General features: G+C 34.1%; 1 non-coding gene across 1 annotated transcript; it reads left to right on the top strand.

Moving 5' to 3' along the window:
• The first annotated feature begins 924 nt into the window (after nucleotides 1-924).
• On the top strand, nucleotides 925-1,031 carry LOC127746045 (small nucleolar RNA R71). The gene has a single exon (XR_008007666.1). It is a non-coding gene; the product is annotated as a small nucleolar RNA R71 (small nucleolar RNA).
• The last annotated feature ends 13,343 nt before the right edge of the window (nucleotides 1,032-14,374 follow it).

Here is a 14,374-nt window from a genome sequence, read left to right as displayed (position 1 = left end):
ATGAATGGCAGAAGGAGGTTTAATGGGATCTCTATGGTCTCTATATGACCTTCAGATTCCTTTAAGTCCTCAATAAGGAACTCCTTCTTGCTTGAGAGACGTCCCTTGAGGTCTTCCTCATTGGGATTCACGTCCTCTCCTTCCTCTCTAGGTTCGGCCATGTTGATTATGTCAATGGCCTTGCACTCTCTTTTTGGATTCTCTTCAGTATTACTTGGGAGAGTACTAGGAGGAGTTTCAGTGACTTTCTTACTCAGCTGGTCCACTTGTGCCTCCAAATTTCTGATGGAGGACCTTGTTTTACTCATGAAACTTAAAGTGGCCTTAGACAGATCAGAGACTATGTTTGCTAAGTTAGAGGTGCTCTGCTCAGAAATCTATGTCTGTTGCTGAGAAGATGATGGAAAAGGTTTGCTATTGTTAAACCTATTTCTTCCACCATTATTAAAGCCTTGTTGAGGCTTTTGTTTATCCTTCCATGAGAAAGTTGGATGATTTCTCCATGAGGGATTATAGGTGTTGCCAAAGGCTTCCCCCATGTAATTTACCTCTGCCATTGCAGGGTTTTCAAGATCATAGGCCTCTTCTTCAGAAGATGCCTCTTTAGTGCTGTTGGATGCATTTTGCCATCCATTCAGACTTTGAAAAATCATGTTGACTTGCTGAGTCAACATTTTGTTCTGAGCCAATATGGCATTCAGAGCATCAATTTCAAGAACTCCCTTCCTCTGAGGCGTCCCATTATTCACGGAATTCCTCTCAGAAGTGTACATGAATTGGTTATTTGCAACCATTTCAATAAGTTCCTGAGCTTCTGCAGGCGTTTTCTTTAGGTGAATGGATCCACCTGCAGAATGGTCCAGTGACATCTTAGAGAACTCAGGTAGACCATAATAGAATATATCTATCATGGTCCACTATGAAAATATGTCAGAAGGACACTTTTTGGTCATCTGCTTGTATCTTTCCCAAGCTTCATAGAGGGATTCACCATCTTTTTGCTTGAAGGTCTGAATATCCACTCTAAGATTGCTCAACTTTTGAGGAGGAAAGAATTTAACCAAGAAGGCCGTGACCAGCTTATCCCAAGAGTCTAGGCTATCCTTAGGTTGTGAGTCCGACCATGTTCTAGCTCTGTTTCTTATAGCAAAAGGGAAAAGCACGAGCTTGTAGACTTCAGGATCTACTCCATTAGTCTTAACAGTCTCACAGATCTGCAAGAACTCAGTTAAAAATTGGTAGGGATCTTCTGATGGAAGTCCATAAAACTTGCAGTTTTGTTGCATTATAGCAACTAGTTGAGGTTTCAGCTCAAAATTGTTTGCTCCAATGGCAGGAATTGAGATGCTTCTTCCATCAAACTTGGAAATAGGTGTAGTATAATCACCAAGCATGCTCCTTGCATTATTGTTGTTGGGTTCGGCTATCATATCCTTTTCTTGTTCGAAAATTTCAGTAAGGTTGTCTCTGGATTGTTGTGATTTAGCTTCTCTTAGTTTCCTCTTCAGAGTCCTTTCAGGTTCAGGATCAGCTTCAACAAGAATGCCTTTTTCCTTGTTTCTGCTCATATGAGAAAGAAGAGAATAGAAAAGGAAGAGGAATCCTCTATGTCACAGTATAGAGATTCCTTTATGTTAGTAGAAGAAGAAAGGAATAGAAGAAGGAGAAGAGTTAAGAATCTAAACACAAGGGTGAAGATAGGTTCAGATTCTTGAGATGAAGAGAAGTGTTAGTAAATAAATAAATAAATAGAAGAAGATGAGAGGGAAAGAATTCGAAAATTAATTTTGAAAAATAAGTTACTGATTTTCGAAAATTAAAGGAAGAAATAAAATTAAAATTTAAAACAATTAGTTAATTAAAAGAATTTTGAAAAAGAGGGAGGTAATTTTCGAAAATTAGGGAGAGAAAATTAGTTAGGTGGTTTTTTTTTTTTAATTAAAAAGATTTGATTTTTTTTGAAAAATATATGTTTGAAAAGATAAAATTTTGAAAAAGATATGATAGAAAAGATATTTTGAAAAAGAATTGATTTTTAAAATTAAAATTTGATTACTTTACTAACAAGAAACTAAAAGATATGATTCTAGAATTTAAAGATTGAACATTTCTTAACAAGAAAGTAACAAACTTCAAATTTTTGAATCAATCACATTAATTGTTAGTAAAGTTTCAATTTTGAAATAAAGATAAGAAAAAGATTTTAAAATCACTTTTTTAAAAAAAATTTCAAAAATAATAAAAAATGAAAAAGATTTGATTTTTGAAGAAGCTTTGAAAAGATAAGATTTTTAAAATTGAAAATTTGACTTGACTTATAAGAAATAGCTAAGTTTTAAAATTTTTTGACTAAGTCAATTCAAATTTTCGAAAATTATGGGAAAATTAAGGAAAATATATTTTTTATTTTTTTTGAATTTTTAATTATGAGAGAGAAAAACACAAATATGACCCAAAACATGAAAATTTTGGATCAAACACATAATGCATGCAAGAACGCTATGAATGTCAAGATGAACACCAAGAACACTTTGAAGATCATGATGAACATCAAGAACATATTTTTGAAAAATTTTTGAAGCAAAGAAAACATGTAAGACACCAAACTTAGAAATCTTTAATGCTTAGACACTATGAATGTAAAAATACACATGAAAAATAATAAAAGACACAAAACAAGAAATCATCAAGATCAAACAAGAAGACTTACTAAGAACAACTTGAAAATCATGAAGAACACTATGAATGCATGAATTTTCGAAAAATGCAAGAACAAGATGAATATGTAATTGACACCAAACTTAAAATATGACACAAGACTCAAACAAGAAACATAAAAATATTTTTTTGATTTTTTTTTGATTTTATAAACAAATTTTTGGATTTTATTTTATATTTTCGAAAAACATATAGGAAAAAGAGAATAAGAAATTCAAAATTTTTAAGAAGAATTCTAGGAATCTTTCAATGTTAGCCTAAAGCTCCAATCCAAGGGTTGGACATGGCTTAATGGCCAGCCAGCTTTAGGATATAAATCAGGCATGCAACAGCTGATACTTCATCCAAATCCATATACATGCCTTTTATGTTGACCAGTGGAAGCCTCAATCCAAAAGAATTTGGATATGGCTTTACAGCCAGCCAAGCTTCAACTTGTTACATGAAACTCTAGAATCCATTCTTAAAAATTATGAAGTCATAGAATAATTTATTTATATTTTTTTTGAAAATAGGGATAGATTTTTGAAAAAATTTTTGAAAAGAAAATAACCTAATCTGAGCAACAAGATGAACCGTCAGTTGTCCAAACTCGAACAATCCTCGGCAATGGTGCCAAAAACTTGGTGCACGAAATTGTGATCTCTAATAATGGCATTCAACTTGGTATGTGCGTTTATAACTCAGCACTTTCTTCACAACCTCGCACAACTAACCAGCAAGTGCACTGGGTCGTCCAAGTAATAAACCTTACGTGAGTAAGGGTCGATCCCACGGAGATTGTTGGTATGACGCAAGCTATGGTCATCTTGTAAATCTCAGTTAGGCAGATTTAAATGATTATAATGGTTTTCGTAATTAATAATAATAAATAAACAGAAAATAATGATAGAAATACTTATGTAAATCATTGGTGGGAATTTCAGATAGGCGTATGAAGATGCTGTGCTCCTTTTGAATCTCTGCTTTCCTGCTGCCTTCATCCAATCCTTCCTACTCCTTTCCATGGCAAGTTGTATGTAGGGCATCACCGTTGTTAATGGCTACATCCCATCCTCTCAATGAAAATGGTCCAAATGCTCTATCACAGCACGACCCAACAATCGCGAGTTTGAAGCTCGTCACAGTCATTCAATCCCTGAATCCTACTCGGAATACCACAGACAAGGTTTAGACTTTCCGGATTCTCATGAATGCCGCCATTAATTCTAGCTTATACCACGAAGATTCTGATTAAGGAATCCAAGAGATATGCGCCCGGTCTAAGGTAGAACAAAAGTGGTTGTCAGTCACGCGTTCATAGGAGAGAATGATGATGAGTGTCACGGATCATCACATTCATCATGTTGAAGTGCAACGAATATCTTAGAACATGAATAAACTGAATTAAATAGAAAATAGTAGTAATTGCATTAAAACTCAAGGTACAGCAGAGCTCCACACCCTTAATCTATGGTGTGCAGAATCTCCACCGTTGAAAATACATAAGTGATAAAGGTCCAGGCATGGCCGAATGGCCAGCCCCCATAAATGTGATCACAGGATCAAAAATACAATCCCGGATCCAGGATGTCTCATACAATAATAAAATGTCCTATTTATACTAGACTAGCTACTAGGGTTTACAGAAGTAAGTAATTGATGCAGAAATCCACTTCCGGGGCCCACTTGGTGTGTGCTTAGGCTGAGCTTGAGCTTTACATGTGCAGAGGCTTCTTTTGGAGTTGAACGCCAAGTTGTAACGTGTTTTTGGCGTTCAACTCTGGTTCGTGACGTGTTTCTGGCGTTTGACTCCAGAATGCAGCATGGAACTGGCGTTGAGCGCCAGTTTACATCGTCTAATCTTGAATAAATTATAAACTATTATATATTTCTGGAAAGCTCTGGATGTCTATTTTCCAACTCCGTTGAGAGCGCGCCATTTGGAGTTCTGTAGCTCCAGAAAATCCATTTCGAGTGCAGGGAGGTCAGAATCCAATAGCATCAGCAGTCCTTTGTCAACCTTCTTATCAGAGTTTTGCTCAGGTCCCTCAATTTCAGCCAGAAAACACCTGAAATCACAGAAAAATATACAAACTCATAGTAAAGTCCAGAAATGTGAATTTAGCATAAAAACTAATGAAAACATCCCTAAAAGTAGCTAGATCCTACTAAAAACTACTTAAAAACAATGACAAAAGCGTATAAATTATCCGCTTATCACACAACATTGGTGGCAAGAGAGTGCTAGTTGATGCGACTTCCGAATGTAGAAATCTATTGGGATACGTTTCAAACAGCATTCTATAAGAAGTACTTTTCTGAATCTGCAAGGGAAGCAAAGGAGATGGAACTTATGCAGCTGAAGCAAGGTTCCATGTCTGTGACGGACTATACTAGCAAATTTGAGGAGCTCTGTAGGTTTTCTAGGGTGTGTCAGGGTGCCCCGGAGACCTATTAAAGTTGGAAGTGCATCAAGTATCAAATGGGCTTGAAGGATAACATCATGACTGTTGTGGCTCCTTTGGAGATTCGGATTTTCTCTGACCTGGTGAACATGGCAAGAGTTGTTGAGGAATATACATAGGCGATAGCCTCGTCAAGGGACACTCGTGGAGAAAACACTAATAGGAAAAGTGATGATTACCTTGGACCAAGGGGGCAAAACTTCAAGAGAAATAGTGAAGGAAAGTGGTCAAGAGCTTACTCCCTTGATATGAAATGTCATGAGTTGTGGGAACTACCATCCGAATAAGCCATGCCGGTTGGGTATAAAACTATGTTACAAGTGTGGCGCACCGGGACATTTGGTTAGAGATTTCCCACATCGAGGAACACAAGTGGCAGGTCGATCACAACAATAGGGTTGAGGTAATTATGCAGCCGGTAACCAAATCTCAACTTATTTTCATAGTATAGAATATCGCTGTTCGTGTTGAAAAAGTTTTAAAGTTTAGAATGATTTTTAAATTTGGTTTGGATCTTTGGTTTAAATGATTTGGTTTTGAAACTAGGTTGGAACTTTTTGATCAAATGATACATTTTAAAAAGGAAAGTGAGTGCTATGATTTTGTTAGCTTGTGAATTTGGTTTGTACTTTAACTTATCGAAAGGAATTCAAATTGAATGGGCCTGATTTAAAGGATTCCAATGAATCTAGGAAAAATCATGCTTTAAAGTGATTGATTTACACATAAATGATTTTTGTCTCTTTGTGAAGGTTTTAACAAATGAACTCATTTAGATTGATCTTGTTTTAAAGGTGATTCAAATTTTCGAGGGCGAAAATTTTATTAGGAGGAGAGAATGTAAAAACCGGAGTTTTTCACAAAAAACCGCTTTAATAAAAATAATAATTTTAGTGCCCGGAATAGATTCAAAATTTAGAAGTTTTAATTTGAAAATATAAAAGTGAAATTCGATTTCAATGAATTTTTCTAAGTCGGAAAATGTATATTTTTCGAAAAGTTTTTGTAAAAATACGTACTGGCGCTTAAGCCGGCAGTACCAGATCTAGTCTGTCCAGTGCCGCGTATTTTGGAAAATAAGATCCTGGAAAATTGATTTATTGTTTTGAAAAGGCAAAAATAAATTAGAATTGAAAACCAGGCAATAATCTTAAAGGTTTTGGCACAATGTGGGTCAAACGGACCAAAAACGCTAATGGGTTAGACCGGGCCTAAGGCCCAATATATATATGCTCATTTAATGAGCAATCAGCTTATTTTTCACCTCCACATGAGAGAGAGATCGGATTGAGAGAGAAGAGAGGTGAAGGTTGGTGACACTATTCACATCCACCTTCCGAGAGCCATAACTTGAGATACGGAGCTCCGATTGACGAGCCGTTTATGGCCACGCGAAGCTCTCATCGAGCTCTTTGATTTTATCTAAGCAAACCTGGTAAAAAACTGCGTCTCAGTCCCCACTTTCCAGCCCTAGAATTCTGCATTTTTGGGGTTATGGTTTTGAGTAGATTTTGTGATTTTGCTTGTTTAGGTGATCTCTAGTAGCGGGTAATTATTGGATTTTACTCCTAATCTCGTTGGATATGATGTTAGTTTGAGCTTTGGTGGCTTGTTGGTGAGTTGAAAGCTTGTTGGACTCCAATCTTGGTGCGGTGTGCTTTTGGGGTGCGGTCAAGATATGATTTTGGTCTCCTTTATATAATATGTAATATCACTGGACACTTAGGACTAGTAGACCATAGGATAGGATTGAAATTAGATGTTAATGAATATGATGTATGATGACTTTGAGTATATGTAGCATGATGATGGGTTATTGATGTTGTGTTGAGATAGGTGTTGGATGATTATTAAGATAATGATGGGTGGTAAGTGATGGATTTATGTATGCAAAATTATTGATGTGTAATGTTGTTGTGAAAATGTTCTTGGTGAATAAGAAGAATTATGAATCTTTATGATGGTTTTGGATGTTATTGAATGAGGATTATGATGTGTGATGATATATGTTGATGATGATTATTGGTATTTAATGATTATGAAGGTTGATGATGAATGTGTGAATCATTATTGTTGATGAGGGTTTGTTGATATGGTTGATGATTGATGATGAATATTGATGTTGTTGGTAATTTGAAGGTGAGTGTTGATAACGTTGATAAATGATGTGTGTGATGAAGTTAGGATGATGATAAATTGATGTTTGGATTGATGAGTCTTGAAGGAGTTGATAAATTGAGATATTAAATTTTAGATGTCATATAGTTGAATAATGATGGAAATGGTGAGTAGTCATATTGATGTTAATAAGGTAAATGGAAATTTGGAAAATGTGAATTAGGTTAGATTTAGACTTGTTGAATGCTTTAGAAGGTTATGTGATTGAGAAAATGGTTGAAGCAATGTTTGATATGAATTTTGGGTTGCTTTGGTATGGTTGAAAATTGATTGAGTTGGTTTTTTTGGCTTGAGAGTTGGCAAAATTGAGTTTTTAGTATTTTTGGTAAAAATACATTTTTGATGAACTTTGATGGATCATAACTTGAGTCTCGATTTTCAAAATTTGTCAAAAATTGCTCTAAATTAAAGTTCATTGAAAACTCTTTGAATTGATATAAAATTTGTAAAATTTGGAGTTTTGTAGAGGGAGTTATGATCATTCAAAGTTTGGTGTCAAAATCTGATATTCTACAAAGTTACAAAATTTTGTGATTTCTGGTATGTGCGCACGCACACCCCTATGATTTTTTGAACCTATGCGCACGCACACACAGGGGAAGGCTTTCTGCTTAGAGCGCTAGCACAACCTGTGTGCGCACACATCCAATGAAGATTTACAACCTGTGCAGCCTTGAGCGCACGCACAGCTTTGTGCGCACGCACACGTTGGGAAGGGCAGTTTGTTGAGGGCGCTAGCACATCTTGTGCGAGCAAACAGAACTGAAACATTTTGTACTTGTGCGTACGCACACCTCTATTCATACGCACACTTTTTAAAACTTCACCTGGACATGCACACACACCCCCCTGTGCGTATGCACACGCCCTATTTTTCAAACTTAAACTTTGTCTTCAACTATTTGACCTTTCCAATAAGCTTGTACACTTCTGAGATACCATTTTAAGACTCTTGGCCTTATTTTCGAGCATTAAAACATGGGAAAGGTCCTAGGAGGTTTGATTTAGTATTATTTTGAAAAGTTAGAGAAAGGAGGCTTAGGTTTCTGGTGTATTGAGGATGGGTTTGGTGGAGTGTGAAAGAAGAATGGTATATGAATTGAGAAATTGACGAACTAGTGAGTTCAGAATAGAAAGTTGTGAATTGATGATGGTTGTGATGAGTTGAAAACTTGGAGATGAATGGTTATGATTGATGAAATGAGTATGAGTGAAAGTGTGCTATGAGATGTAGCCTCTGAGATTGAATACGTGATTATGATATGTATTGTTATTCGTCATAGGGGCTGTGGTAGTCTCTTGCCTACGTTCGGATGTGAGGTTTGAAGCTGGGCTTCTCACTCATATTTATTGCTCAAGAGGACGGTGGTAGGGCACTCTCCCTCGGAATGTTTTCCCTCTGAAAGGAGAAGGTGGTAGGGCACTCATCCCTCGAAAATTTTCATCCTGAGCATGTGTTTCTCTTTGGTTGTAAGGTGGTAGGACACTAACCCATGGGATAATGTAGCATCTAGAGGAAGATGGTAGGGCACTCTCCCTCGGAACGTTTCCCTCTGAAAGGCGAAGGTGGTAGGACACTTATCCCTCGGAATTGTTCCTCGTGAGTATGCGCAACAGAGAGATTAATCCGGGAGTTGCCGTCCGGATTTTCTGTCGGGTTTGGCACAATAACCGACATGTGATATCATAGCCAATAGGACAGACATTCATCATATGCATCTCCTACATGCTTGATTGCTTTGATTACTTGAGTTTGCCTAATTGTATAATATGCCTACTTGTTTCTTGAATTACCTGTTATATATATGAATACTACCTGTATTTTCTTTGCTTGCATTATCTGTGTTTGTTTGGTGCTGAGGAGGTTAGGTAGGCGGTGGCGATGGGATCACACGGAGGGTAGCTTGGTGAAGACTATGGGACAGCGGTGACTAGTTTTAGATAGAAATTCCCTAAGTTCAGATACCTTTATTTATTGGTTACGATTTAAATGATCTATTTCGTTTAAGCTTAAATATCTGTTTTGTATGAAGCTTTAGGATTGTCTCTGGCGTTCCGGGGTCTTACATCTTACATTATTGGGTACTGTTACCATACTGAGAACCTCCGGTTCTTATTCCATACGTTGTTGTTGTTTATCAGATTCAGGTTGCAACCCAGCTCAGTGAGTTTTCAGATGCAGTTATTCTGTATAAGCTGTTTACTTTCAAAACTTTGTATGTCAGTATTCAACTAGTCGGCCTAAACTTCGCAGGCTATGGCTAGTATATTATGCTTATTATATTATTATATTTTGTTATCTATTACCTTTATCTTGTGCTTTAAGTTTGTAACTTTGTGTGAACGTTCACGCTTTGTAATTCCGTATTTGAGCTTATTTTCTTCATCGGGCTTCTAGAATAATTATTCTTTCTATGTATATTTATGTATGAACTTTAGAATTGTCGTAACCCTTGATTAACTTTTGCCTTATGGCATGAGGTAAGGCTCAGGGTAATTAGGGTGTTACAGTCATCATCTTTGTTTTGCACGTTTCTTTCTTCAACGTCATTATCGTTGCTGCCACTATCGTCAACATCATCGCTGCCACCACTATTGTTTTCTTTTGCGCATTCTTTTTCTTCTTCTTGATGTTGTTGTTGTTTAATTTCTTCTTTTCTTTTTTTTCTCTTCATCCAGAAAAATACACATAGCACATAGATTTTGGTGTATAGTACAAAAAATCTTGGAACATAACACAAAAATTTTGGTGTGTAGCACAGATATTTTTGGATGACTACATATCGAAATATTGATTCACCCAACTAATAAAATACATTCACAGCAAAAAGTTGTGTGCTATATACAAAAGTTTGTGTAATATGCAAAAATTTGTATATTATACTAGTAAAATACCATAACACATGAATTTTGATGTACAACACAAATTTTGATGCATAGCACAAAACTTTTGATGTACAGTACATAAATTTTTGGAGGACTGCATATCTAGAACATTGACTAACCCAATTAACAAAATACATTCATCGCAAAAATTTGTGTGTTATGTACAAAAATATGTGTTCTATATGCAAAAATTTGTATACACTACCAATGAAATACACACAACACATAAATTTTAGTGTACAGTACAAAAATTTTTGTACGTAGCATAGAAATTTTGATGTGCAAATTTTTGAAGGACTAAATACCCAGAGCATTGACTCGCTCGCTTAATAAAATACATTCTCAGCAAAAAACTGTGTGCTATGTACAAAGATTTGTATAATATGTGCAAAATTTATGTGTTATATCGATAAGTTTGTGTTATATGCAAAATTTTGTGTTATGTTTTAAAAAATTATGTTATATGAATAAATTTGTGTTCTCCAACAAAAAGTTATCTACTAAAAAAAACGTGGAAAATAAGGAGTAGTGACGTGTGTACATATTTTTTTCGTTGGGTTTACACCAACTTGGTTGCACTTGTCTTCAAAAATACTTGTATTCGTAGCATCACTCTTAATAAATATTATGCTCATATCCCTAAATTTTAATTATAACTAGAGTGAGACTCACGCGATCTGCGGGCTCATAAACTAATGATAATATGTAGTATATTTTAATAAGTATTATATTATTTAAAAATTAGTTTGGGTGAGGAGTGATGAAAAAAAAAGTGTGAGAAGAGTTTATTTCTCTGTTTGGTTCATGTTTCCTTCGTTTTTGCTTCAGTCATGCGAGGTGGCTATGTGAGATGTAAAACCTGTAAAATTATTAAATAATTATTGAATAAATTAATTATTATTTAAAGAAATTAGAAAATAAAATTTTATAGTTAAATAAGATAGAGCTAATTAAAATAAGAATTTTAATATTAATTTTAAAGAATTTGGCCCAAGATTGGGCCGAACGGGAGCAAATCGGGCCCGTTTTGGGCCCAAAGACCCAACCCATTACCTATTTAATGAGTGAGCTTCAGCCTTCTTACCCATTTCAAACACACACACACACTGAAAATGGAAGAGAGGTGAGAGGTGAGGGTTCCAACTTCGATTTCAATCTTCAATCCATTATATTTTTTGATTCGGAGCTCCGATTGACAAGCCGTCAGCGATCACGCGTTTGTTTCAAAATTATCTACAAAATACAGTAAATTAAAAGGTGAGAAAACCATATTCCTAGTTTTTGTCTTCTCTTCTCTTTTTCAAAAATTTAGTGTTTGGGTTTTGAGATTTTGATGTTTTGATGTGTTTAGGTTCAATCTAATTTGAGGAGATTATTGGGTTATGATAATATAATATTTGAAGAAGGTAAGAACTCTTGCCCTCTGTGGAATTGTTGAGATTTTGAGTTTAGGGATTAATTATAGTGATATATGTGGTTTATATTGAATATTGTTGATTTGGAGTACATTGATGATGTTGGAAGCTTGATTGTTGAGCCTTGGTGGTTGTGATTCGGTTCGGAGAGGCTTTGGAGCTGTGAACTCTCGAGGAATGTTGACCATGAGGTGTCCTTGGGTTTTACGAGGAATCGACTAGGGTACAGTTTAAGTTTCATTTAAGTACCGTGTGATATGATGTAAATTCCTAGGTTAGGTGCCCCTCGAATTAAGGTTGAATGGTATGATTGATTGGTATTATATGTGTAGTGGATGATATTGGATAAGGATTGTGGAATTGTGCATTGTTGTTGTGTTGATTGAAATTGGTATTGGATAGTGAATTATATGGTGATAAGTTTATGTATGTTAATTTGATGAAATATTGGGCCAGATGCCGTGAATTTAGGCCGGAGGCCAAAAAGAGGTAAGGATGGTAAGTGTATGGTTGATGATTGGTGATTAAATGAATGATAGTAACATATAAGTGTTTCAACATGATGTTTTGTTGATTATTGAACTTGAACGATTGGATGTTGTTTGAATTGAATTGTTGAGTTGAGATTTAAGAAAGTAGGAAATTGGTGGGTTATAGATTGAATAAGAAAGTTTAAAATATGAGTTGGGAGTGGATTGATGCTGAATGGCTAAGGTTGGGGTTGATTTAAAAAGTTTGGAATTGGTATGTTTTGAAAATGGAGGTTTTGTAAAGTTTTATGTAAACTGTGTTTTTGGCAAACTTTGGCGAAGCATAACCTAATCTCCGAACCTTCGATTTGTGTCAAACTTGTTTAGAAATAAACTTTGGTCCGAGATGTTTATTTCGGCTGAAGAACGAAGGAAAAATGTTTTAAAATGAGGAAGTTATACTCAATCAAAATTTGCTATACAAAGCTAAAAATTCTGGACTTAGCAGCTTTTTGGAGCTTCTGCAGTATATGCATACGCATACCCCTCATTTGCAAAGGGTCATTTCTATCCAGCGTACATGCGTATGTGGACAAGGATATGCTCACGCGAGATGGGATAAACTGCACTCCCACGCATACGCGTGACACCTATTTTTAGCAAACTCAATTTTATGTTTTAAAACCTAGTTTCGAACCTCTAAACCTCTGTTTTTACTCTTTTAGCCCCTAAACCTTAGTCGTGGGTTGAGTGGTGAGAAGAAGGTTGAGAGAAAAAATTTTTTGGATCCGTGTTGAAGTAGACATGACAGAACTTTTGGTATCTCAATGTCAAATTAATGGAGTGACACATATGGTAAAGTATGAAGAGATCCACAAAGTGTATTTTCAATATAGAAAAATAGGACATGATAAGAAGAATGTCCAAAAATCCAGAATGAAAGCACACCTACAGGAGATGTGAAACAAACAGGAAGAATGGAGGTAGGAAAGGAGGAAAAAAGGGGAATGGTTGAAAAAGATAAGGATAAAATGGTCATAGAAGGAGAGAAGAAAAGTTATGGACCATGGATGCTGATACAATGGTCTGTGAAAAAAAAAACAGAAAAAACTATTAAAGAAAAGGAAGGTATAGGTAGTAGGAACAAAGAAAAAAGCAATACTATAGAAAACGTGGGTAAAATGCAAAAGTCTAGGTTTGCAGTCCTAGTAGAAGAGAAAAAAAAATTTCTAATATGTGCCAAAATGAGGAGAATATAGACATTGAAAAAGACAAACAGAAAGTTTCCAAGGACAATAATAGATATTTTTATCGTAGTTAAAAATTAGTAAACAAAATTGTTAATATTTATTTTTTATCATATTTTTTTTATAATTATATATATGAAGATGTATTCTCTCTATTTTGTTAGTAAATTATAATTAAAAATTATTAAATTTTAATTTGTTTAGTTATTACAAAAGCAACAACCAACAATATATTGAGAAAAGTATAGTTATAAGAATTTTAAAATATGATTATATTTAAAGTATTACAAAATAATAAAAAAATTATAAATAATAAAAACAATAAGAGTATTTTTTCATAAATTTGTTTAAAAAAATACAATAAATATTTTTATTTTGTACTTATTTATACAATAGAATCATTTTTAAGTAGATAGACTCTTTTTTATTTATTGGTGTAAATATTTTTCATAGACGAACTACAAATTTATGAAATGAAGTAATAGTCGTAAGAATATTATGTATAATACATAAGTAGATCAAATAGTGTAAAATTTAAAATATTTTATAATTTTAACATTTGTTATGATAATATTATTATTATGACATCTTTAATGTAGATATTTATACATTTAATTAATATAATATATTTCTATTCAATAATAATATGTAATAACTTAATTAATTATGGAAGTTATGATTTTAATTTTTATTTTTTTAAAATATTTTACTAAAAGTTGATTAATTAATTTTTACGTTTTACCAAGTAATTAAAATTGATAATGTGACATTATTAANAATATATGACTTTAGTTAACAGGTAATTTAAGTGTATGAGTTAAAATTATTATTAGTAAAAAATTTTAAATTTATTATTCAATAAACATACAAAAAGTATATTAAAAAATAAATTTTATATTTTTATTAGTAATTTTAACATGTTTACCCAAATTCTAAATGTATTTAGAACATGAAAAATAGAAATTTTTTAAAATGTTTCTCCAAAAAAAAATATTTTAAAAAAAAATGATATT

Source organism: Arachis duranensis, chromosome 3 (assembly GCF_000817695.3).
Source record: "Arachis duranensis cultivar V14167 chromosome 3, aradu.V14167.gnm2.J7QH, whole genome shotgun sequence".
Classification (NCBI taxonomy): Eukaryota; Viridiplantae; Streptophyta; class Magnoliopsida; order Fabales; family Fabaceae; genus Arachis; species Arachis duranensis.
The sequence above is the reverse complement of the archived record's forward strand: the minus strand, read 5'-3'. Positions and strand labels throughout refer to the sequence as shown.